This window comes from Protopterus annectens, chromosome 10.part0 (genome assembly GCF_019279795.1).
Source record: "Protopterus annectens isolate FY-2018-M chromosome 10.part0, PAN1.0, whole genome shotgun sequence".
In the NCBI taxonomy this organism is placed as follows: Eukaryota; Metazoa; Chordata; order Ceratodontiformes; family Protopteridae; genus Protopterus; species Protopterus annectens.
In genome coordinates, this window is record NC_056744.1 from 608691709 (window position 1) to 608718547 (window position 26839).

The window sequence follows — 26839 nt, forward strand, 5'->3', positions numbered from 1 at the left end:
GATCATAAAGATTGTATCTTACATTTTTCAAAGCAGCCAGAGACAGTCTGTACTAGGAAGCTTTTTGCATTGTCTTTGGGGTGAACTAATTGCTACTATGGAAGGGAGAAGGTTTGAAAATTGTTTCATGGCTTCCAGGAGCTGCAGCAGATCTTGGCAAGGAGCTGTGTGTGTGTGTGTGTGTGTGTGTGTGTGTGTGTGTGTGTGTGTGTGTGTGTGTGTGTGTGTGTGTGTGTATATTATTGTGCTAAATCCTGACAGCTTCTAGCCAATGGGGGGTAGCAGAGGAACCAGAAGTCATATGACCAGATGGATGTGATGTCATTCTGTAATGCAACGCTAAAAATGATATTTTAATACTAGGTAAGACTGAAGTCTCATTGCACTCTGTTCTTGGAACCTGACAAAGGAGCCCTCGCGTACTTATTTTATTTTACATTTGTTGACCGGGCTAGTCTAACTGGATATATATCCATTTTCAGTAGAGGCCCGGGGAGAAAAGCTCCAAAGACATGTTTCAAAAGTATAAGTACAAACAATACACAAACATCAGGTATTATAATAATAAAAAAATAGCAATTATCATAGTAAAAAAAAAAGTCATTGACAATGGTACAGTGCAGTAAAAGCCTGGAGGAATTTAAAAGGATGTACACTGAGGTTAAGAGTTAAAAAATAGTATGAGTAGAGTGTATGGAGACATAGTACATGTTGGGTAGGAAACAGAGAAAAGGAAGTTGTATGTGTAGTGGATAGAATGGATTTACTTAAGGTATGTAAAGAGGATATAAATAATGTAGAAAAAGGTAGATAAGAAAAGTATAGTCAGATGGAAGATGTAATAGGTAGATAAGAAAAGTATAGTCAGATGGAAGATGTAACAGAGGATAGTAAAGACTAGATAGGTAAGTTGAGTTTGTAGAGGTATAGGACTAGTTAGGTTTTGCACAGGGGCATAGCCAGTATGATTTGAGGTAGAGTTTGTCTGTTTTTAAAGAGAGATAAAGTGGTGAGTGAGGTTAGGTCACTAGGGAGAAGATTCCAGGATTTGCCAACAGTATTAGAGAAGAGAGAATCCCCAGCCCTGTTATGAGGTTTAGAGGTGTATACAAGAAGTTTGTGTGATGAGCACAAGGACTTCAGATTTTTAGAGGGGGTAATGAGGTTTGTTAAGCTTGGAGTGCTGGAAGGTTTATAGAGAATGTTGTGGGCAATGGTTAGTTGGTGAAATTTGATCAGGTGTTGATGTTCTAACCATCCTATCTGGTTTAAGTTTATACAATGGTGGGTTCGAAATGGGTTGCCTGTAGCAAATCTAGCAATGTTATTATAGGACATTTCTAATTTGCTGAGATTATTCTTGGAGAGATGAGTAAAAATGGGTGAGGCATAAAGGAGAGTAGAGATCAAGTGAGTGTGGGCAATAGTAGTTTTAGTAGTAGAAGAAAGGAAGCATTTAATCCTATAGAGTGTGCCAATTTTTTTGTTGACAGTCTTTATAGTATTGTTGATGTGGATGTTGAAGTTTAAAGTTATTATCGATGGTGACCCCTAGTAGTTTAGTGGTGAAGTCTGGAGATATTATTGTGCTATTGGTAGATGCCACAGAGAAATGTAGAGGAGAGGACTTTTGAGTTGGAGTGAAGAGGAGGAGTTTGGTTTTCTTTGGGTTCAAAAGAAGGCAACGCTGGGTGAACCATTGTTCAACTATGTTGAATATGTTTTGGTTGAGAGAGTGAAGGTCATGGGAGGATGTAGCTGAGCATAATAATGTGGAGTCGTCAGCATATTATATACAAGTGGCTTGTGGGATAGCTAGATGAAGGTCATTAATAAATATAGAGAAAAGAAGAGGTCCTAGTATGAACCCCTGAGGGACACCTAAGGAAACGCGTAGTTGGGTGGATAAGGAGTTATGCCAAAGTACTGCTTGCTGTCGTTTGTCAAGGTAGGATTGGAACCATTTTATGGGAAGTGGGTCTAATGACAGAGATTTAAGTATGTTAATGAGAATCTGGTGGTTTACCATGTCAAATGCTTTAGACAGGTCGATAAATAGAGCAGAAGAAAGTTTATTCAGATTTTGGTTCCTGTTAATATAGTCAGTAAAGGAAAGGAGGGCAGTGGTTGTACTGTGTGAAGGTCTGAAACCATGTTGACAGAAAATAGATTGTTTTCTATTAAAGTGGTGGAGTAGTTGTTTATGGATACATTTTTCCATAATTTTACCTAAAGGCGAAAGTAGGGCAATGGGGTGATAGTTTGATAGCTCAGTAGAATCTCCACCTTTATGTAGGGGGATAATATGGGAGACTTTCCATAAGGTGTGGATGTAACCTTCAGTAATAATTCTGTTGATCAGTATGGAAATAGGATAGGCAACAGCCTTGGATGATAGCTGTAGATATTCAGAAGGCAGTATGTCTGCAGAAGGGGAGCATGGTTTCAGTTTATTCAGTAGGGTTTGGATAAATGTGGTTGGGACAGGTTTGAAACAAAAAGTGAGAGGTGGGGTAGAGGAGTATGAAAGTAATGTGAAGGTATTATGTGATAGTTGACTAGCTAGTGTTTGGATAGCATCTGTAAAGACGGTATTGAAGGTATTAGCTGTATGGATGGGATTTTTCCTATCTGTATTTTGAGGGTAAGGTGTAGTGGCTTGACCTGGGTGGAGTAACTGCTTAATGCTAGCCCAGAATCTCTGTGGGTTGTTGTGGTTAGGTTGTTGATATTGTAAGTAGTAGTTTTGTTTATCAGAGATTATGGCCGCCTTTGTGTCATTTCTTAGCTGTCTAAAGGTTTGTTGGTCAGCAGGGTGTCTTTCTCCATTTGGCCGAATGTTTATTTCTGAGATGAATTTTGTGTTTGGTTTCATAAGAAAGCCATGGGGCAGAATTGGCCTTAATTCTAATAGATCTGGATGGGGCGTGGTGATTAAGAATGGCTAGGAAGGTAGAATTAAAGAAATTAACAGCTTCATCTAATGGAAGTTGTACTTCATCTTGCTTTGCTTTAGTAAGTAACCAGGGAATAGTAATTCTTTAGAACAGTCAGAAAAATACAGTGATGATTAGTTAAGTGCTGTTTTTCTGTATCTATGTGAATCTATTCATCTGTGTTTTAATATTTCCTGTGGCTGAAACTGGTGTTTATTGTAAATAAATATTTAGTATTTTCATGTTCTTTTATTATTAACTATAGTTCAACTTTTCATTGTGGCTGGTCCTTTAGAGAACATTTTAAACTCTGAAAAGACTTGCATCTATTTGGTGACACTGTGGCCACTTCTGAAAGCCTTAGTGCACTTGGCCAGACACCATCATTTGTATTATTATTAATTTCACTCAGTGACCCGTGGTGGTGGTGCTGCGGTAGCATTGTCACCTCACAGTAAGACACTGTCCGGTTCGATTCTCAGCTAGAGCGTCTTCTGCGTGGAGACGTGCATGAATGGGCGTACCTTCGTTGAAGGTTGTGCGTCAGAGCTGGTAACTCGGCACGTAAATATCAACTACCAATCATTAACGGACTAGAGTTCCGCTGTGGCGACCCCTAACCGGGGAAAGCTGAAAGACACAAACAATTAATTTCACTCAGTATAATTGAGTACCCTTGTAAGAGCCTTAGAGTAGCTGGCTTTGGAGTGTCTGGTGGCAGTGTAACTACCTCATAGTCTGGGCAGAAGGGGGCATAGCTAATAAATCTGCGTCAGCCTTTTCCAGGTTGTTTGTGTGTGTGTGTGTGTGTGTGTGTGTGTGTGTGTGAAAATCAAATCTCAGTGTGTGTGTGTGTGTGTGTGTGTCAGCTGCTTGTTCAGAGACATAGAGCACTGGTTTCACAGAGAGAATGGTGGAGGACTTGGCTTGGACATTTGGCTGAGGACTCAACTCTATAGCTGTGCTATTGTGGAGTCTTATTGTGGATCTGGAGAGAGAAAGGGAAAACCAGCCCCCGGACTAAGTGTGTTTCCTGTGTGCTCTTAAGGGAAATTGTGCTTGATGCAGAGAGCTGCATCTGGAAATACAATCCATTTCTATTCCAAGTGAACGTCCCTCTCCAATGTCAGTGGTAAGGATTCAGGCTCCTTGATTACTGGTCCAGAGTGGGGATGTCACAAGGAAACAGAAGTTTAACATAAGAGCTAGTTTTGCCCTCCCCCAGTGATTTTGTTCTGTGATCTTGGATTACTGTTGACTGAAATAGTTGCATTACATGAGGGAATAGTGATGCTTATGGGAAATTGGACTCTTAAGTAGATTAGGAGATGTGGACTGTGCATTGGTGTGTATGATATCAGTGGTAGACATACTTTATTAGATTCTCTAGAAGTGCAGCCTTACGGGGTCTTTAGCTAGAGAACGGGCTCAGCTAGACTCTGTAATCATATGTTATTCTCAGATATGCCAGGCATGGATTAGACAAGATTTATTTATATGGTAGCGAAGACTGAGGTAAGTCCTCTGTATGTGTCTGACCAAACACCCATTGAGGTTTATTTTCAGATGAGTAAAGTAGTAAAGTTGTTGCAAAAGATGCACTGAAAGTCTTGTAGTGAAAGGGCAAGTTGTAAGAATTCGCTGATGTAATAGCATGCAGGTAGGAAATGGTCAGAGGAGAAACGTAGGATGTTAGGAATGGAGTACACAGGTTCAGGAAAATATTGAAATACGTGGAGGCTATAGAGAAGTTTAGGGAAAGCTAGGCCAAAAGAAGTGGTCTCTCGGAGCATGACCAACACACTTGATGGAGCAAAGCAGACTTTGCAAGACTGTTAGAGAAGAAATTAGATTTTCATAAGCTTGCTAATGAGAGCCTGTTTTTTAATGATTCTGAAGCTCTGACATCTTTAGCTGTGAGACTGATGGAGCAGCAGGAGGGTAGTTTATACATTAAAAATAACCAAATGGTAAACCCAAAGCAGATTTTATCGATATTTTGTTTATTACCAGAAATTATGCTCTCCAGAGGAAAGCAGTCCTGCAGTCATTTGAAACAAACAGGAAAGTACTGGGAAAGATCACTTTCCATAATGAAAAGTAGAAGAGGCAGAGGGCTTGGTGAGGCCCGTAACGTATGATGAGTTGAAAAGTGAACTACAGGTGCAAGCACACGGGGAATTGATATCTTCCAGTGGCCTTCCTGTGGAGTGATAGACTTTAGGGAGGGGGCAGGGTTACCTAGCCAGTTTTGTGAACATTGGCTGTAGAGAATTCTCTGAAGTGGCACCCCAACCCCATATGCAAAAATGAGGAAAAAAGGGGCTTTGGATGGATGGATCTATTTGTTATACATTGGGTTATCTTCCAAATTGATTTTTATTTTGGGGGAAGACATACATTCATTTTGGAAAGAATTTTTTTTCTGTAATTCTGAAAGAAGGAAATATTTGGTTTTGCTATCCTTCTACAGACCAGTTTTAGTATTGAATCACAACTACAGTGTTTGCATGGCATTACTAGTCAGAGGATTGGTGAATGTAGTCCCAAGGTAAGTTTGAGGATCAGTGCGGTTTTGAGGAAGAGAGGCATACTAATAATGTTATGAGGGCACTCTTATTTCAGCTTACTGGTAAGACCCTCGTGTTTAAATACCATGAAGGCATTTGATATGTCTTAGTGGAGATTCCTTTATGCAATGTTAAAAAGGATGAGTTCACCCCCTTCCTTTAGTTACTTGGTAGATTACTATACTGTGACTCAGATGCTAAAGTTTAAAATCTCCCAGACATGTCTGAGAGATTCAGGCTAGGGAGAGGTGCTAGTCAGAGGTGCTCATTGTCTGCTGTATTGTTTTAATTATATCTGGAGCCAGTAGCCAAACTCACATGATTATAGTTTTAAACCCACAGCTGGAATGTGGAACATTTGTTTGGCATGCTTTTGATAAGTGACATTCTTTCTGGATACAAAATCATCAACCATAATAAAACTGATAATACTTTGTTAAATATCAATCAACAGATGAGTTACAGCAACAATTCCCATATTTATAAGTTATACCAAACTCTGAGACATCTATAGATTTGAGTAGTGTATACAGTGGAGCAGAGGTTCTCACATAGACATTATGGAAGGTTTTCCTTTTGTGATAAACATTCATTTTGGAATCCTATCAAAATGTACAGGCAGTCTGTATGTTTATCATCTGTCTGATAAAACAATGTGCATTAAATTTTCTGTGGAAGGACAGTACTCCTCAGGTTTTTGGGGAAAGTTATTGCTCCCAAAGGAACTGGGGACATTGGGGACATTTCAGTATTACCAGCAGACATTTTCAGTTAAAGTTTATTTGCAATTGGCACTCAAAGAATACAGTTTAGTCTGGAAGGAGTTGTCATTGGCAGAGATGGATAAGATTTATTTCTAGGTTTACTTAATGGGTAGATGGGTGGATAGGCTGTGCAAATCAAATACATTTGACTTAAGAAACCTGATCAGTCATTTAAAATGTGGATGTTCTTCGTGTTTCACTGTTGCAGTCATTACATTTGGGTAATCTACTGGCAGGTTGCCCTCAGTCGGCCTGATTAACAAACTCTTGGGTCCTGCGTCGGGTGCTGTCCCTTCTTCCATGACGTCAGGTTGTCAGGAGTATAAAACATGCAGCCGATGCCATTGCATCAGTCTTTCTTGCCGCACGGTGCCCAAAACAGAAACAGTTCGCAAGTGCCCGACTCCTGAAATTTTGGATGTTCTTCATCTCACATTGCTGCAGTCCTTACGCTTGGGTAGTCCGCTGTCCTCGGTCGGGTCAAGGCGCTTAAGACTGACATCAGGGCGCCAGGGTACAAATGCATGACCGACGCCATATCCTCAGTCTTTTTGCCGCATGGTCGATGCAGAAGCAGCGTTGCAAGTGCCGTCGGAGTTTCAGACCGAGTCAAAGTTGTACCCGAATATTTTAGTTTTTCTTGCCTCAGTGGTTTAAAAGTGAATAACTGTATTTCTTGTGGGAAGCAGATACCGCATAGGGATTACCATACTTTGTGTATTCCTTGTTTGGGGCCTGAGCACGACGTTGTTGGGTGTCGCTTTGTGCTAGGTTCAAAAAGCGAAGGTTAGATTGTGCCAGGTTGGTCTAAGAAGCGCAAAGACAAAGCAGCTAAACCCAGGCAAGAAGAGTGGAGGCTTCTCTGGAGTCCCAGGGGAGACTTTGATATTGCAGGATGTGGCCTCTCAGGAGGTAGGTCAGGCTGAAGGGGCTTCTCAGGTTCTAGGGTGGTTAGGCCCTCTCTTCTGTTTCCAAGGCTTCTCCCAGAGGCAGGCCAAGTTTAGCTTCTGTCCTAGTTCTACAGGATCTGTGCCCAAGAAGCACATGCTTAAAATGGCAGAAGATTTAATTACTTTGATTAGAGGTTCTTTGCCCCTCCTGATAAGAGGCCTAGGGTGGAACCAGAGTTGGGAGTTTTGAGCAGGCTTGGATGTTTCAGAGTCTTGCTGAAGACTTGCAGGAGTACTCTCCTTATTCTGATTCTGATGCAGATGATTGACTCCTTCTGCTTCTCCTCCAGAGGATTTTTCTTTTCAGAGACTCTTCATTCCATGAGGGAACATTTTAAGTGGGAAGGTCAGGACTTCTCTGATTCCAGGAAAAGGCTTAGGGAATTTTTGCTTTTACCCCAGCATAGGCCTTTGGCTATACCACCTGTTCTGGATGTTGTGGAAGATGTGTTTGCAGAGGCTTCACTTAATCCTGATTCTTTGCCTCCTGCTCCTGTTAAACCGGATAGGTATTACAGGGTGCCTGAGGCTCATAAATATCTTTATAAGAGTCCTAGGACCCAGAAACTGTTAGTCAGGGACCTAAGGGTGTCAAGGCCTCTGTTGTAAAAATCTGGTTCCTCCAGATAAAGAGGCCAGAGCTTTGGATAGATGGGGAAAGAAAGTCTATACTTCTTCCACCTTAGCTATGAGGGCTTTGAATTGCCAGTTTCACATGTTGAAATATCAAAACTATCTTCTTTCTCAATTGAAGTCTAAGGTAGATGCTCGAAGGCATTGAGTGTAAAGAATTACAAGATTTGGTGCATGTCTCGAACAGGTGGGTTTGCATTCTTTACAATGTGGTTTTGATGCTGTACAGGCCTCGTCTAGGGTGGCTGCCACTGGTTCAGTTCTTCGCAGGCACGCCTGGCTGAGGGATCAGAATTTATCTGACCATGTTAAGACAAGGATTTTGGATGCTCCTTTACAGTCTGATGTGTTGTTTGGTTCACCTGTGGAGTCAGTCTTGAAGAAAATGGAAGACAAGGCTAAGTCTATGCAGGCTGTTAAAGATTTTTGCAAGTTCAGCCTCAGTTTAGTAGGAATTGGCCTGCTAAGGGTGGACGTATCCTTCTTATGATTCTCAGTCTAGGGATAGATCTAGACGTGGTAGGGGCAGAGCTCAGAGTTCCTTCAGACCTAGAACGGGAGTTCACCTGCACAGTCTTGGTGAGGGCAGGGGCCAGTCCTTTAGTAAACAGGCCCAATGACCTACCTTTCAGCTGCCAGATCCTTCTTGCCTGGCAGCACCTTTGGGAGGAAGGTTGGCACTCTTCAAGGAAAATTGGAGTTTGATTACTCAAGACAGATGGGTATTGGATATCATACACCAAGGTTACAAGTTTTATTTCCATACCTTGCCTCCTTTCAAAGGCATGCCAGACGTTCCTCCTCAGCAAAGACTAGAGGCTCACAAACAAATTTCTCTGCTACTTCAAATAGGGGCCATACAACCGGTCCCTCTACCAGAGGTGGGCCTAGGATTTTATTCTCGCCTGTTCCTAGTACCAAAGAAGGGGAACACGTGGAGACCAATTTTGGATTTATCTATTCTCAACACATATCTGGACATTCCCAAGTTCAAAATGTTGGCGTTACAACAGCTTTTGCCTCTGCTGGGCAAAGATCACTGGATGGTGACTCTGGATCTCAAGGAGGCTTACCTTTATGTTCCTATCAGGCTCAGTTGCAGGAAGTATCTTTTGGGCTGGGACTTCTCATTATCAGTTCTCTGCATTGCCCTTTGGCTTATCTACTGCCCAGAGTGTTCACGAAAGTTCTGGCTCCAGTGATAGCTTTCTTCAGGCTACGAGGAATACAGATCTATCCTTATTTGGACGATTGCCTGATTCTGGCCCAAAAGAACTTCTTCATCATTTACAGTATGTGATAGCAGTGCTAAGATGCCTGGGGTATTCTGTGACGAAATAAAGTCCAGTCTAGTACCCTCTCAGGACATGTGCTTTCTGGGTGTGAGACTGAATACAGCCCCAGATGGCCTTTTGACCCCGGACAAACAAAAGAATCTTTCTCTTTACTTCCATCAATTGTCTCATCAGTCCAGGCTGACTGCAAGGACAGTCCTTCAAGCCTTGGGGTTCATGGCATCTTGTATTCTGGTGCTTCCCAATGCCAAACTGCATATGAGGAAGCTACAATGGTATCTCAAAAATGTATGGACACAGCACTGCCAAGATATGGACACTGTCATTCAGATAATACCTTGCATTCAAAAGGAGTTTTTGTGGTGGGCTCAGGAATGTCACCTAAACAAGGGACTCTGTGACCCAACCAGAGAGTCAGATTCTAACGACAGATGCCTCAGACAAAGCTTGGGAGCTCATCTAAATGGAAAGTGGGTACAAGGCCAGACTTCAACATCTACATATCAACTTGAAGGAGATGTTAGCAGTCCAATTTGCATTAATAGCTTCAAGGATTTACTTCTTCCAGGGCAGGTGTTGATTCTAACAGACAACACAACTGTCATGTGGTACATCAACAAGCAAGGGGGAACTCATTCTTATCCTCTATGCAGACAAGCAATGATTTTGTGGGAGACTGCTCTCAGTTTACAGCTGAATCTTCAGGCAAGGTTTCTGCCGGAGCACAGAACTCCTTAGCAGATGTGTTGAGCAGACAAATTATGGATCGTGGAAATTGGATCCTCATGTATTTCAGAAATTGACAGTGTTATGGGGAACTCCAGACATAGATCTGTTCGCTTCTCCACTAAACTACCAGCTGCCAAAGTTTTGCACAAAAAGGTTTCATCCCACAGCTTGGAAAGTGGATGCTCTTTCATTCAATTGGAGCAATCTTCATGTGTATGCCTTTCCACCTCTGCCTCTCCTCCCAAAGGTACTCCTGAAGGTCAGACAGGACAAGCCAAAGATGATTTTAATAGCTCCAGATTGGCCTCGACAGCACTGGTACCCATTACTGAGAAGTCTGCCTCCATGGCCTTTGCCTTGATTCCACCTGCTGTCTCAGGAGAACAGTCATTTACTCAATGTCAAACTTCACTCTCTACATCTAACAGCCTGGCATATTCTGTTTTAAACCCTGGAGGGTCTCAGCTTCCACAGCAAGTTTTGAATGTTATTTTGGAGGCCAGAAGGCCTAGTACAAGGAAAGAGATAAATGGAAGAGATTTTTATTTTGGAGTACAGCAAAGGAATTTGATGTTTCTAAGCCTAATTTAAGTGTGGCTCTTCAATATCTTACTGAGTTACTGGACAAAGGTTTGTCCTTCTCTTCTATTAAGGTTCATGCTGCAGCAATTTCTGCTCACTATCAGTGTGACTGCCTATTTTTATCTCAGCCTGTGTTTAAGCAATTCCTTAGAGGGGCAAAGAATATAAGACCCCAGCTCCTACTCCTGCTTGGGATCTCAATTTTGTGTTGGAGAAACTCACTCTACAACCTTTGAGCCTGCAGCTACTACGAGTTGAAATATTTATCATGGAAGACTGCTTTTTGTTGGCCATTACCTCGAAGGGTTTCTGAATTACAGGCCCTTATGGCGGTTGAGCCTTATCTTCCATAAGGATAGGCTAATCCTTCCTTTATGCCTAAAGTGGTTTCTAGTGTGGCTTTAAACCAAACTATTCATTTGCCTACTTTTTATGCAAACCCCCAAAATAAAGGAAAAAGATTTTGCACACTTTGGATATACACAGGCAGTTGCGATATTATTTGAGCAGAACTAAAGGGTTCAGGCAGTCTCAGCAGTTATTTGTTTCATTTGCTTTGGGTTCTCAGGGCAAGCCTGTGTCAAAACAAACTATTTCTAAGTGGATTGGGTGTTGTATTGCTTTCTGTTATTCCCATCATGGTAAGGTGATTCCAGCTGGGATTAGGCCTCATTCCACTAGGGCTACTGCCACTTCTACAGCTTTTTGGCAACTAAAGATATTTTGGAGGCAGCTACTTGGAGTTCAGTGCATACTTTCTCTAAGCATTACCACCTTCCACTTTACTCTAAATCTAGGGCTGGTTTTGCCACTGCAATTTTACAGGGCATTTTGGTAGCACCTAATGCTTTATAGTTTTGCCATCCTCCCTTACCTCTGCTTTGGGATTCTACCCAAGTGTAAGGACTGCAGCAATGTGAGATGAAGAACATAGTACAGTTTTGTACCTACCATAAATGTAGATGTTCGAAGATCCACATTGCTGCAGTCCTCCTTCCCTCTGTAGTTAGAGGCGGTTGTGTGGTTTGGGTTGTGAATATTGTGGATATTGTATATATTGTACATATGATTAGTGCAAGGGTGGTTGGTTGTTGACCTTTCTTTTTAGGGTCTTCTGACATCTGGGGCAAGAAAAGACTGAGGATATTCATGCGCATTTGTACCCTGACATCCTGATGTCAGTCTTGATATTCAGGCCGACCGAGGACAGCGGACTACCCAAGTGTAAGGACTGCAGCAATGTGGATCTTCGAACATCTACATTTATGGTAGGTACAAAACTGTACTTTTTCGAGTTTCAGAACCAAAGTTTTCAACTAAAAGCTAAGTACCCCGTTGGGAAACTTTTTCTTGCTCCTTACCGATGTCAGTAAAAGTTAATAATTGCATTACTTGTGGGAAGCAAATACCTCATAAGGATTTTCATTTGTACTGTATTCTTTGCCTAGGCCCTGACCACAACGTGCCTTGCTGTCGGTTTTGTGCTAAATTTAATCAACGCACGATTAAACGTTGGTATATTTTTGCTTCTAAATATATTGGCTCAAGATTTAATTATCCAGAAATGTCGTTGGTTAGCAATGCGACTACCGGAATACCTAAAAAAATGCAAAGAAAAAGACAGACAGACTGTCGAGGTCCAAAACCAGCGACGCTGCTCCTACGCCAGTCGCCAGTTCGCCGATACTCAGTGAGTGGCTTTCGCAGCCCCTGATACCTGCTACTTCTGATTCGCAGGCCTCTACTGAGACCAATTCGGAGTCCGGTATGCCGTGAGATACTTCAGTCATGGAACTCGCGGCTGTCTCTACCTTAGATGGGTCCAGAGCCGCTGTGCAGGCACCGGCTTCTGAGGATGTTTTCAGGCCTACAGATTTGTATATTAGACCGACGCCATCTTCGAAATTAAGGCCAAATCTAAATGTATGTCTGGGCCACATGTGCAGGCCCCTATGCCTAAAAAACAAATGATCAAAATGGCTGAAGATTTAATTACTCTGATCAGGGGTAGCCAACCCCCTCCTTCTAAGAGGCCTAGGCAAGACATTGACTATGAGTCTTCTGAATAGGATTCTATTTCTTCTGACTCTTCTAATGAACAGGACTTGTCTATTCCTACTTATGAGGACTCTTATGCAGAGGATTCCATTCCTTCTGCCTCTCCCCCTGAAGATTTTTCTTTTGGGGAAACTTTACGTGCCTTAAGGGAACATTTCCACTGGGGAAAGTCAGGATTTCTCTGAATCTAAAAAGAGACTTAGGGATTTTCTTCTACTTCCTCAGCATAGGCCTTTGGCTAGACATTGTTGATGATGTTTTTTCACTATCTAGTATGATTCCTGATTCTCTGCCTTGTAAGCCAGACAGATACTACAGGGTTCCTGACTCCCACAAATTCCTTTTCAAAAACCCTATTGCTGATCCTGAAACCATTTTTCAGGGTCCCAAGGGCATTAAGGCCTCTACTGCCAAAAATCCCACCCATTCTGATAGAGATTCCAGGGCGCTGGATAGATGGGTAAGAAGGTTTACACATCTGCAACCTTGGCAATCAGGGCTTTAAACTGTCAATTTTGTATGCTTAAATATCAACAGCATATCATGGGACTACTTAAACAGAAAATTATGTTAATCTCTGACTGTGTGGAAAATAAAGAATTGCAGGATTTATTGCATTCAGCTGAACAGGTCGGAAAACATACTTTGCAATGTGGTTTTGATTCCTTGGAGGCCTCTTGCAGGGCTGCTGTAACTGGGTCTGTGTTAAGAAGGCATGCTTGGCTCAAGGAGCAAACTCTGCCTGACCATGTTAAAGCAAAATTGTTGGATGCTCCTTTACAACAGGACCGTCTCTTTGGTAATAAGGCCGAAGAAGTGTTAAAAAAGATGGAAGATAAAACTAAATCTATGCAAACTGTGAAAGATTTCTTACAAGTGCAACCTCCAAGATTTAGTAGGCACTGGCCTACTAAGAACTGGTCCTTTCCAGTCCCCTCGAGAGCCGCTCGGGTCAAATCAAGACATTCCAAAGGCTCCAGGTTTCAGTCACAAGGAACTTTTAGAACAAAACAATGGGGTGCCTCCACCTCCAAAACTGGAAGCAACAAGGCACCTCCCTATGGTAAACAGTCTCAATGACTTCCCTCTACAGTCACCAAGCACTTACCTCTTAGCCGCCCCTTTGGGGGGAAACTAGCACTTCATGCATAAAACTGGCAACTTATTACCCAGGACAAATGGGTTTTAAATATAGTATCCCAGGGATACAGATTTTACTTCCTCACGTTGCCAGTCCCAAACGGATGACCAGATCTTCCCCAAAATCAGTAGGCAGAGGCCCAGAAACAGGTTCTGTCACTCATGAACATGGGGATATTCAACCAGTACCAGAAGAGGAAAAGGGACAAGGTTTCTACTCCAGACTTTTCCTGGTACCCAGAAAAGACAAATCATGGCATCCAATTCTGGACTTATCCACTCTAAACACATTTCTGGACATTCCAAAATTCAAGATGCTGACTCTTCCAACAGTTACTACCTATGCTAGGCAAAGATGCCTGATTGGTAACTCTAGACTTGAGCTAGACTTGAGGCTTACCTGCATATCCCAATCAGGGAATCTTGCAGAAGATACCTCCGCTTCAAAGCAGTCTAATCACATTACCAGATGTCCTTCAAGAATGCAACTGCAGTCCTGACATATGATTTGTCCTGCCTCAGGCAGCCCTTCGGTCGGCCAGATTCCAAAGTCTGGGTCCGGCGTCGGCCGATGTCGCCTCCTCCCCGACGTCAGGGTGGCTGGAGTATAAAGGCATCAGCCGACGCCATCTTCTTCAGTCTATCTTGCCGCGCGGTGCCCGAAGCAGAAGCAGTTCGCAAGTGCCGGTCGGTCAGCTCCTGTATTTTCAGTTACCGAAGTCATCTAAAAGCTAAGTACCCCGTTGGGGAACATTTTTTCTTGCCTCAGCCGATGTCAGAACAAATTGAGAAAGTTAATAATTGTTTGTCTTGTGGTAAACAAATACCTCATAAGGACTTCCATTCTTACTGCCTCCCTTGCCTGGGCCCAGACCACGACGTCTCGGCCTGTGCTGCCTGTGCTTGCTTTAATAAGCGCACTCTCAGGCGCCGGGCAGAATTTGCCGAAGACTTTTTTGGCGAATCCTACGCTTACAACATGCCATCGGAACAACCGACAGCACAAACTACCAAAAAACGAAAGGACCGGGACCGACATCCTCGGCCCGCGTCCTCCACCGATATAATGCCTAACCCCGCCACGAGTGCTTCGGTCCCTTCGGAAGTGGTAATTCAACCGCTCCAGGCCAACGACACCGCGTTAACACCTTCCTCGGTCTCTGAGACTACACCGGTGCCGGTAGTTGATTTTCCTCTGGAAACCGAAGTTCTGGATCTACCCGACACCATTCCCGTGGACAAAGTTACCCCTGCACGTGGGGCAGCTAGACCTCCTGTATCCATGTCCATCAAGGCCTTTGCACGTGCTAAGGCCGCCAGCCAGGCCAAGGCCCATCCTAAACCTACTTCTCAGGCCCCTTCTTCTGACAGAAAGATCATGTCTCTGGCTGCAGATGTAATCTCTCTTATCAGGGGGTCTCAGCCTCACCCAGACAGAGGTTCTCAGCCACCTGCAGAAAAAAGGCCTAGAACAGAGCAGGCAGACAACCTCTCTTCAGATGAAGCCTCTGGGGATTCAGAGCATTCAGATACCCAAGAAGAATCCTTCCAGGCCTATGAGGACTCTGATGCTGAGGAATCTATTCTCTCTGCCTCTCCTCCAGAGGATTTTTCTTTCAGTGAAGTCCTCCACTCCATGAGGGAACATTTTAAGTGGCAGGGTCAGGAATTTTCTGATTCTAGGAAAAGGCTATGTACCTTCCTTAAGTTACCCCAGCACAGACCTTTAGCCATCCCTCCAGTTTTGGATGTCCTGGATGATGTATTCTCCGACTCCAGTGCTTCCCCTGATTCTCTCCCTCCTGCTCCTGTCAAGCCAGACAGATATTACAGGGTCCCTGACTCTCACAAGCATCTCTTTAAAGCCCACTCTGTGGATCTAGAAACTATTTCACAGGGCCCCAAAGGAGTGGCTACCTCCTCAGCCAAGAATCCACTGCCAGCTGACAGGGAAGCAAGGTCCCTGGAGAGATGGGGTAAAAAAGTTTATACCTCTTCCACCCTTGCCATGAGGTCACTTAACTGCCTTTTTCATATGTTTCAGTACCAGGATTATTTACTGGATGATCTGCAGAAAAAGCTAGCCTCTCCTGAGCCTATAGATAGAAAGGCATTGCAGGATTTGGTTCATAATACTCAGCAGGTTAGTAATCATTTTCTTCAGTGTGGTTATGACGCATTGGAGGCTTCATGTAGGGCAGCTATGACAGGGGCTGTTATCCGTAGACATGCTTGGTTGAAAGAACAGCCACTGCCGGATCATGTTAAAGTAAAGCTCCTGGACGCACCTCTGGATAAACAGAAGCTTTTTGGTGCTAATGCTCAGGATGTGTTGAAATCTATTGAGGAGAAGGCAAAATCAGTACAGACAGTAAAGGATTTCCTCCAGGTTCAGCCACCAAGGTTCAGCAGGAATTGGCCTTCAAAGAATTGGTCCTTTCCAGACTCTGACAAGTTTCAAAGGGGAAAGAACAGGCGTGCGAGGTAGAGGGCAATACCGAGGCTCCTACAGGGGACGCCAATGGCAACCACAAAATCAGAGAAGTGGCACAGGTAGTTCACCTGCACCACAGGGACAATCACAATGACTTACCTTTCACTCCGCCTACCAAGGCTCAAAGAGAAGCACCTCTAGGCGGAAAATTATCTCTATTCTCAAAAAACTGGCACATTATAACAAAGGACAATTGGATTCTGGACATAATAGACAGAGGTTACAGGTTCCACTTCCAAACCTTACCAACGGGACAAGGCATGCCAAACCTGCCACAAAATCAAAGGGCAGAGGCACTCATAGAAGTCTCAAAGCTGTTACAAATAAAAGCAATAGAGAAGGTTCCTCCTCAGGAACAAGGCCAGGGATTTTATTCAAGACTGTTCCTTGTTCCAAGAAAAGAAAAACAATGGAGGCCTATATTGGACTTATCCATTCTAAATACTTTTCTCATGGTGTCAAAATTCAAGATGCTGACATTACAGCAACTTCTTCCCATGCTGGGCAAGGGGTCTTGGCTGGTTACTGTGGACCTCAAGGAGGCATACCTGCATGTCCCTATCAGACACAGTTGCAGAAGATACCTAAGATTTCTTGCAGGAACAGAGCACTATCAATTCTCAGCATTGACGTTTGGCTTATCTACTGTGTCCAGAGTATTCACGAAATGCCTGGCATCAGTAGTGGCACATTGCAGACTCCAGGGGATTTAAATATACCCTTACCTGGACGACTGCCTAATACAAGCAGACAGCAAACAGACCTTGATAAAACACTTGAACTACTTCATTCAATTGCTGCAGGCTTTGGGATACACAGTCAACATTCAAAAATCAAGATTACTGCCATCCCAAGAGATTATTTTTCTAGGAGCAAAACTGGACACACCGCTACAAATGGCTTTCCTCACAGAGGAGAAACAAGAGCATTTAACAGCTTACTTCAAAGGCCTAGCAAAATTAACCCACCTGACCGCAAGGAAGACCCTGCAGGCCCTGGGGTTTATGGCATCTTGCATTCTTCTAATCCCTCTGGCAAGACTACATATGAGAAAGCTGCAATGGTACCTAAAAAGCTTGTGGTCGCAACACAGCCACAACCTAGAAGACATAATACCACTCATACCATGCCTGCAAAGAGAATTTTTGTGGTGGGCTCAAGCAAGTCACTTAAACGAAGGCATGCTTTTCAACAAAGCTCCAACAAGTCAAACTATTACAACAGACGCCTCAGACCATGGATGGGGGGCGCACATGGACGGCAGATGCATTCAAGGGCAATGGACTCCCATGGAGATGCATCAGCACATAAATCAAAAAGAGATGTTGGCAATGATACATGCAATAGAAGCCTTTGGAAAATCTCTTCAGCAAGGTCATCTGCTAATAAGGACAGACAACACCACTGTCATGTGGTACATAAACAAACAAGGGGGCACTCATTCCTACCCCCTCTGCAGACTAACAATGATTCTTTGGGAAAAGTCCCTGAAACTGAACATCTACTTGCAATCCCAGTTTGTTCCGGGCAAGGACAATGTTCTGGCAGACAGGTTGAGCAGAAATTTCTTGGATCCACACGAATGGATGCTACACCCACGCATTTTCTCACAAATAACATCTGCATGGGGAAGACCAGACATAGACCTCTTTGCATCTCATCTCAATCATCACCTGGAAAGGTTCTGCACAAGGATACACCATCCTCTAGCCTGGAGAATGGATGCTCTTTCCTTCAGCTGGAATGCTCTAACAATTTATGCATTCCCTCCTCTGCCTTTGCTCACAAAGGTGTTACTGAAGATCAAGGCAGAACAACCAAGAGGAATCTTGATAGCTCCAGACTGGCCAAGGCAACACTGGTATCCACTGCTACTGAGCATAACTCACACCAAACCGTGGCCCTTGCCTCAATGGCATCTGCTCCTGACTCAACACAGTTACAAGACTGTTCATCAGAACCTGCAAACCTTAAAGCTGACAGCTTGGAGAGTTCAATGACTGAGACCCATGACTCCCTCTCTGAAAAAGTTCAGGAAATTTTGCTGGAGGCACGCAGACCTTCCACCAGAAAAACCTATTCGGCCAAATGGAAGAGATTCACCATCTGGAATGTCAACAAGGGCCAGGATGCATCACTGATGAACATACCTCAGATATTAGAATACTTGGCAGAAATGTTTCACAGTGGCCTCTCATACTCTTCCATCAAAATCCACGCTTCAGCTATCTCAGCACATTACAACTGTGATCCACCTGTGTTTTCGCATCCTTTGCTAAGACAGTTTCTAAGAGGCATAAAGAATATCAAACCTCCAAGGAAGCTACCAATTCCTGCATGGGACCTCAATTACGTCTTGGAAAAATTAACTCTTCCTCCTTTTGAACCAGCAGCATCTTCAGAAATGCAATTTCTCTCTTGGAAAACGGTTTTCCTGTTGGCAGTCACCTCAGCAAGAAGAGTCTCTGAGATACAGGCCCTCATGGCAGTTCCTCCTTTTCTCATCTTTCATCAGGACAGAGTTTCCCTTAGGACCAATCCTTCATTCATGCCGAAGGTGATATCCAGAGTGTCTCTAAACCAAGCAATTCACCTGCCTACTTTCTTTCCTAACCCTCAAAATAAAGGGGAAAAGCTGCTGCATACTTTAGACATTCACAGACAACTACGCTACTACTTGGACAGAACAAAGTCCACCAGGAAGTCTGACCAACTGTTTGTAGCCTATGCTGCTGGAGCGCAAGGAAAAGCAGTCACCAAACAAACTATCTCAAAATGGATTGGGCACTGCTTCAGATTCTGTTATTCTTTTCATGGAAAAAGTGTGCCAGCTAATATTAGACCACACTCCACCAGAGCTATGGCCACATCCACAGCTTTTCTAAGAGGAGTGGCTACAAAAGATATTCTAGAGGCTGCTACATGGAGCTCCGTGCATACATTTACCAAACACTACAACCTGCCATTATACTCCAGATCCCAAGCAGGCTTTGCTTCGGCAGTCCTGCAGGGCCTTCTAGCTACACCATCTCTTGCTTAGTCCTACCACCCCCAGCTTGGCTATGGTATTCAACCCATATGTCAGGACTGCATGCATTCTTGAAGGACATAGTACAGTTTTGTACCTACCATAAATGTAGATGTCCGATAGATATGCAACTGCAGTCAGGTTTTCCCTCCCTCCTACCCCTCTGTTTTTTCCCTTTTGGGTCTTTTCTCCCCTTACCTATCAGCTGGGGTTATATATTATGGTGTGTCTGTTTATTACTGTTGTGCATGTCTGTTTTTTTCTGTTTATCCAGTCACAAAATTTAGCCTTCCTTGGAGGGCACCTGGCATCTGGGGCAAGAAATACTGAAGAAGATGGCGTTGGCTGCTGCCTTTATACTCCAGCCACCCTGACGTCGAGGAGGAGGTGACATCGGCCGACGCCGGACCCAGACTTTGGAATCTGGCCGACCGAAGGGCTGCCTGAGGCAGAACAACCCATATGTCAGGACTGCAGTTGCATATCTATCGGACATCTACATTTATGGTAGGTACAAAACTGTACATTCTCTGCACTGCCCTTTGGCATATCTACTGCACCCATGGTCTTCACAAAGTGCCTGGCACCTGTAATTGCATTTTGCAGGCAAAGAAATATTCAAATATATCCATACCTGGACGATTTTCTAATTCAGGCAGAAAACAAGGACATTCTTCTAAAAGCATCTGGCGTTTGTAAAAAGGGTTCTAACTTGTCTAGGGTACACCATAAATGAAAATAAATCACAACTGGTACCCTCTCAAAAAATTGCATTCCTGGGTGCAAGCTTGAATACAACTGCCCAGATGACTTACCTTACGCCAGAAAAGCAAATTCAATTGATGACTTACTTCAAACAGGTGGCCACAAAAACCCTGCTATCTGCAAGACAAATTCATCAAGCCTTGGGTTTCATGGCCTCCTGCATTCTTCTAATTCCATATGCAAGACTGCATATGAGGAAACTTCAGTGGTACTTAAAAAGTTTATGGAGTCAACATTGTCACAGCCTGGAAACAATGATTCCTATTATACCTTGCCTGCAACTAGAGTTCCTATGGTGGGCAGAGGCCTGCCACCAAAACAGGGGACTGCCATTCACTGCACCCCCTGCCACCCAAACCCTAACAGATGCATCAGACTATGCGTGGGGAGCTCATCTGGCAGGGAAATGCATTCAGGGTAAATGGAGCCCAAATCAAATGCACCTACATATCAATCAGAAAGAGATGCTAGCTAGCTGTACAGAATGCTCTGACAGCCTTCAAGGACTACCTTCATCCAGAACAACTAATGATAAAGACAGACAACACCACGGTTATGTGGTACATAAACAAGTAGGGGAGGGTACACATTCCTACCCCCTTTGCAGACTAGCCATGGCATTGTGGAACACGGCCTTGACTTATCAGATACAACTACAAGCTCAATTCCTGCCAGGAAAGCTAAATACTCTGGCAGACAAACTAAGCAGAAATCTTATGGACCCACACAGATGGAAACTGGAACCACAGGTTTTCAACATGTTGACACGCAAATGGGGGAACCCAGACATAGATCTTTTTGCCTCACCCCAGAACTATTAGGTGGACAAATTCTGCACAAGAATTCATCACAAAAAAGCTTGGAAAGTGGATGCTGTATCAGTCTATGCTTTTCCCCATCTTCCTCTGCTCTCCAAAGTTCTAGTAAAAGTTAAACAGGACAAACCAAAAATGATTCTGATTGCTCCAGACTGGCCTTGCCAACACTGGTACCCACTCCTGCACAATGTGTCACACCTTCCTCCGTGGCATCTGCTTCAGACACCTTACCTACTGTCTCAGCAGAACTACAAAATTCTGCACACTCTGCTCCAAACTTTGAATCTTGCAGCGTGGTTAATCAACTAATTTCACCCTTGGCATCCCTCAGCAAGCCAGTGATGGATGTCATTTTGGAGGCTAGAAGGCCTAGTACTAGAAAATCTTATGCTGACAAATGGAAAACATTCCGTGCTTGGAACCAATCACACGGAATAAGCACAGTATTCCTCAGATTCTGCAATACTTAACTGAGATGCTTCACAAGGGCCTATCTTTTTCTTCCATGAAAATCCATGCCTCTGCCATTTCAGCTCATTACAACACAAAACCTTCCCTCTTCTCTCATCCTCTGCTAAAGCAGTATCTCAGAGGGGCCAAAAATTTAAGACCTCCTAGGAGAGCACCAACTCCTGAATGAAACCTCAATTTTTTTTTGGAAAAACTCTCTCTCCCTCCTTTTGAGCCAGCTGCTACTGCAGACCTAAAATTTCTCTCCTGGAAAACAGCTTTCCTTTTAGCAGTCAATTTGGCTAGAAGGATTTCAGAATTACAGGCTCTTATGGCAGTGGAGCCTTTCATTATTTTTCATCCGGACAGGGTGGCTGTCCGGACCAATCCATCTTTCATGCCTAAGGTGGTATCCAGTGTGGCTCTTAATCAGACCATTCATCTGCCAACAGTTCTTCCCCAATCCACAGAACAAAGGTGAGCGGATTCTGCATTCATTGGATGTACACAGACAGCTTAGATTCTACTTAAACAGGACAAAATCTCTAAGAAAATCTGAACAACTATTGGTGGCATTTGCTGCAGGGGCAGAGGGAAAGGCTATTTCAAAGCAGACTATTTCCAAATGGATAAGCCATTGTATTTGTTTCTGCTATATGCACCATGGTAAACCTATCCCCAAGGGGATCAGGTCTCATTCCACCAGGGCTGCATCTACTTCTGCAGCCTTTCTCAGAGGTGTTCCTACCAGAGACATTCTAGAAGCTGCTACCTGGAGCTTAGTTCATACATTCACCAAACATTACCATTTACCTATCTTCTCTAAATCCAGAGCTGGCTTTGCCACTGCTGTACTGCAGGGCCTTATAGCTGCTCCTAATGCTGTATAAATCCATCCTCCCAACCATAGCTTTGGGATTCTACCCAAATGTAATGACTGCAACAGTGAAACACGAAGAACATAGTACAGTTGTGTACACTTACCATAAATGTAGATGTTAGAGTGTATTCACTGTTGCAGTCCTGGTTACCCACCCTCCAGCCCCCTGTTTTTCTCTTACTATACCTCTCTTTTCGTTTACTATGCTCAAAAGCCTTTTTGGGTGTATTTGCTGTTGTTTGGAGGTATATTGTTTGTGTTTTAAATTATATACTTATAATCATCCTCTGGAAAAACAGTTCCTTAGAGGGGCCAGAAGTTTAAGACCCCCCCCCCCCAAGGAGAGCTCCCACTCCAGCATGGGACCTTATCTTTGTATTGGAAAAACTTACACTTCCCACCTTTGAAACGGCTGCTACAGCAGAGTTTAAATTCCTCTCATGGAAAACAGCTTTACTTCTAGCCATCACTTCAACAAGAAGAGTGTCTGAACTGCAGGCCCTTATGGCAGTGGAACCCTTCCATGCGGACAGGGTTCCCTCAGGACTAACGCATCTTTTATGCCCCAGGTGGTGTCTAGTGTGGCTTTAAACCAGTCCATTCATTTGCCTACTTTTTTCCCTAATCCTCAAACTAGAGGAGAAAGGATACTGCATTCTCTAGACGTGCACAGACTGCTTAGATTCTATTTGGACAGGACTAAGCCTCTCAGAAAATCTGACCAACTGCTAGTCAGCTTTGCTGCAGGGGCAGAGGGGAAGGCCATTTCAAAGCCAACCATATCTAAGTGGATAGCACACTGCATCCATTTCTGCTACAAGCACCATGGAAAACCTACCTCATGGGAAAAGAACACATTCCACTAGGGCTACATCTACCTCTGCTGCATTTCTCAGAGGAGTCCTTACCAGGGACATCCTGGAAGCTGCATCCTGGAGCTCGGTACACACTTTCACCAAGCATTTGCCACTTGCCTGTCTTTTCTAAATTCAGAGCTCGATTTGCCGCAGCAGTCTTACAAGGCCTGATTGCCAGGCCTAATGCTTCTTTGTCTACCTCCACCCTTCCTCAGATTTGGTAATTGACCCAAATGTGATGACTGCAACAGTGAAACACGAAGAACATAGTACAGTTGTGTACACTTACCATAAATGTATATGTTCTAGTGTATTCAGTGTTGCAGTCCTGGTTACCCTCCCTCCAGCCCCGTGATTGTCTTTGCTTTCAACTGTCCTTTTTGGTTTGACATATCTTATACCATGTGTATTTGCTTTTTGCTGAGGGTGTTCCACACCGTATAATTTCTTCATATTTTGGGGGCACCTGACATCTGGGGCAGGAAAAACTGATGTAATGGCGTCAGCTGCATGTTTTTATACCCCTGATGTCATGGAAGAAACGACAGCATCCGACGCAGAAATCCCAAGACTCACCCAGGCCGGCTGAGGGCTACCTGCAGGCAGATAACCCAAATGTGATGACTGCAACAGTGAATACACTCGAACATCTACATTTATGGTAAGTGTACACAACTGTACTTTTGCTTTCCTCGTGAGATGTTCAGGAAGCTTGGAGAAAGGGAAAACTATCCAATTTGTAAAATGCATCTTACACCTAAAATTAATACTTAAGTTACTAAAAAAAGAATGGTCATCCATCAGAGAATAATGAATAAGAATTTTTAAACAAAAGATGCATGCTATTCCTCCTTAATGAAGGGTTGTTGCAGTATTTTAGATGAACATTAGCCAATCTCTATCTACCAGAACTCTGCAAAAGTAGATGCACTGACTGCAGACACAGAAGGAGTGACTGAAACATGAGCAGTGAGGTATTTGCATGGGGAAGCACTAGATGTGCAATGAAAAGTCTTAACTGGCCCAGTTGTTGCACTGATGCTGCCCTTGTACCGCTGACAATGTCACATTCAGTTAAAAAAATCCATCCAACCGTGTGCGGCAAGTTAAAATATTTTCTTTGTAAAATCCTGTTGTTTTGGTGTATTTTTGCATATACCTCCTTCAGCCTATGTCAAGATGTCTAGCATTGTGATGACAGGAGGTCAGGCTGCTCTTCAGTTGAAGTATTGCCTCTCATGGTAACATCCTGACAGGTATTCAACATTGCGCACACAAACAAAAAAAACAAGGACATCTGTACAAGCCTAATATTTAATTAATGCAACTGTTTTCAGTTGTATTCTTTCAATATAATCATTGTCTGAGTGTTGTTTGTTTGTGCTTTTAGTGTTTAACACATTTCCAGGTAGAATAAGCAAAAGTAAAAAAAAAAAAAAAAAATCCATTTCCCCTACATTTTAGCTGTACTTCATAGGTTCATAGGTTGGTACTAGGCTATCAGCCCTAGGGCCTATACAAGCCTAGCCATAACAATTCCCTGGCTATTTCTTCCCACATTATTTACTTTCCTGGACCTCTGTCTAGCAGGGCGACTGACGTGATCCCTGGGGTGAATTTCCTTTCTCCCATCCAATTGTCAAGGTTCCTCTTGAAGAGATCCAAAGAGGCACTCTGCTTGACATGTATGGGCAATCTATTCCAGAGTCTGGGGAGTCTCTGGGTCAGGAATCTATCCCTCCAGCATGTTTTGTTTATTGTGATGACAAGGTTTAGATCCCTGGAGCGTGTAGCTCTGAGGGATTGGGATTTCTTTAAGTGTAGCATGTCCAACAGCTCTGGGTTTGACATGGCCTTGTATGTTAAGCAGAGATCGCCTCTGAGTAGACGATATTCAACAGAGTATAGCTGGAGTTTTTTAAGGCGGTCAGTGTAGGGCATCTGCTTTAGGCCTGTGATTCTTTTAGTGAGGTATTTCTGAGGCCTTTCCAGTTGTTGCAGATGTCTTGAGAGGTACATACCAAATGGGGCATTGTATTCTATAATGGGTCTAATGAGGGATGAGTACAGTGGGACAATGACCTCCTTCTTTCTGGATGAAAAGCCCTTCGTGATGAGGTGTGCCACATAGAAGGATTTCCTGACTGTTGTGGCGATGTGGTTATCGAAGGTGAGACCACTGTCCACCTGTGTCCCTAAGTCTCTTATCACACTTTCTGTTACTTGCTGTTTGTTAGGGTAAATTGGTATTTCTTAGCATCGTTTTGTTTCTACATTGTTGCTGTACTAAGTGGAAGCTGAGACTTTAAACTTTTGCCCCCAGCATGATATCACTAAGTAACTCCAGTCACGACTTCACTGCGGGATGTTACATTGGCTCTGAGGACACACTTTTTTAATTCCTATTTTTCACATAAAATCATTATTTTATGTAAAATAAAATAGGATTACAACAGATGGTAGCCACCAGTGAATTTCACAAAAAAAGGCAGAACTGGATGCAGGCACTGCATTTCATTTTGCCTTTTGGCATATAATCTTTAAATAATAGGTGATAAGTAGCTCATTGAAAATAAATCAAGTCTGCTGCATTGAAGGAAATACAAGCAGATGAATTCCTAGTAATAACAGTCATTTCCTTGTAAATCATAAGTTCATTTAATGGTAACCAGTGCACTTTTTCTTTAGGCTAAAAACGTGTAAGTTGAGAGAATGCAAGTTGCTTTTCATGTCTGAGAGGGAATTTGAGCTGGGACAAGAAATACTGGTGTAGGGTCAAGATGGAACACGGGCACTAATGTGCACTTTTAGCATGATTAAACCAGACTTTAGAATGTGTGAAGTCTGTTGGTTTAGTTGTCTGTCTGGGGCATTTCACCATATAAGGAGAGATAACCGTCATTTTTGGAAAATGTGTATAGTTGCATGTGTTAAGAGATTAGGAGTTAAAAATGAACATGCACATACTTTTGTTTTTATGTTGAGAATGCGACGCATTTGTAGATTTTAAAAATTCCTTGCATGGTATTTTGTCAGAAATGTTGGGAGTGTACATTATTGTAACTAAGGAAATTATTCAGTTGTTCAATTATTCAGTTCAACATGCAAAAATATGAAACACCGTACCTTGTCAGCCTTTTTAGCAGTTTCACTTGTACTGCAAAGCAAATAGAATTTCTGCATCCAGAGATTCCAAGGATTTGCTAAGTGAACTCCTGTGGTTGCAGTTGAAGAATTTTCCACTGAAAACTGTATTCCTGTATTTTGACATACATTTCTTAAACCTATGTACTCCTTCACTTCCATTGATTACATTTCCTTGGTCTGACAAAGTGCAGAATGTTTATTGGAATGCTGCTGTAAGTGATTATATGACATTTAACTGTCCAAGCTCATCTTTAGTGCATTCAAATGTACATTTCCCATGTATTACACAAGCAACAGACATCCCAGGATGGAATGCAAGTTGAGCATGCAAACACATACATACTTTTAGGTTCAGTTTAGCGTTGCCAGTCCATCAACCAGTATATATATATTTTTTTTTAATATTGGAGGAAACCAGATACTTGGGTGAAAGCCCACATGAGTAAACTGAGCACATGCCATCTGCATGCAGAAAACACATCGGACAAGAACCAAAGCAGGGAACCAAAAATTGAGACAGAGTAATGCTAAATATTTCTCCAGTGTGTCAGCAATTGATATTGGGCCATGCATTCCTAGGCCTTGCACTAACCATGAGACTTATTTGTAAACTAAATATCCCTTGTTAGACTCAGAAATCGATGCTTGCAGTTTGGGAATACCATAATTGGAAAGTTATTGCTCTTGAATTTTTGGTAGTAGTATTGGAAAAAGTGAAATTCAAAATGTGTACTGTTTTAAGT

The 26839-nt window shown here is 43.1% G+C and overlaps 1 protein-coding gene across 1 annotated transcript in view; it reads left to right on the plus strand.

Moving 5' to 3' along the window:
• The window catches only part of IPO13 (importin 13), a gene marked incomplete in the record, with an annotated part of 1347960 nt that overhangs the window by 296084 nt on the left and 1025037 nt on the right, over positions 1-26839 (plus strand).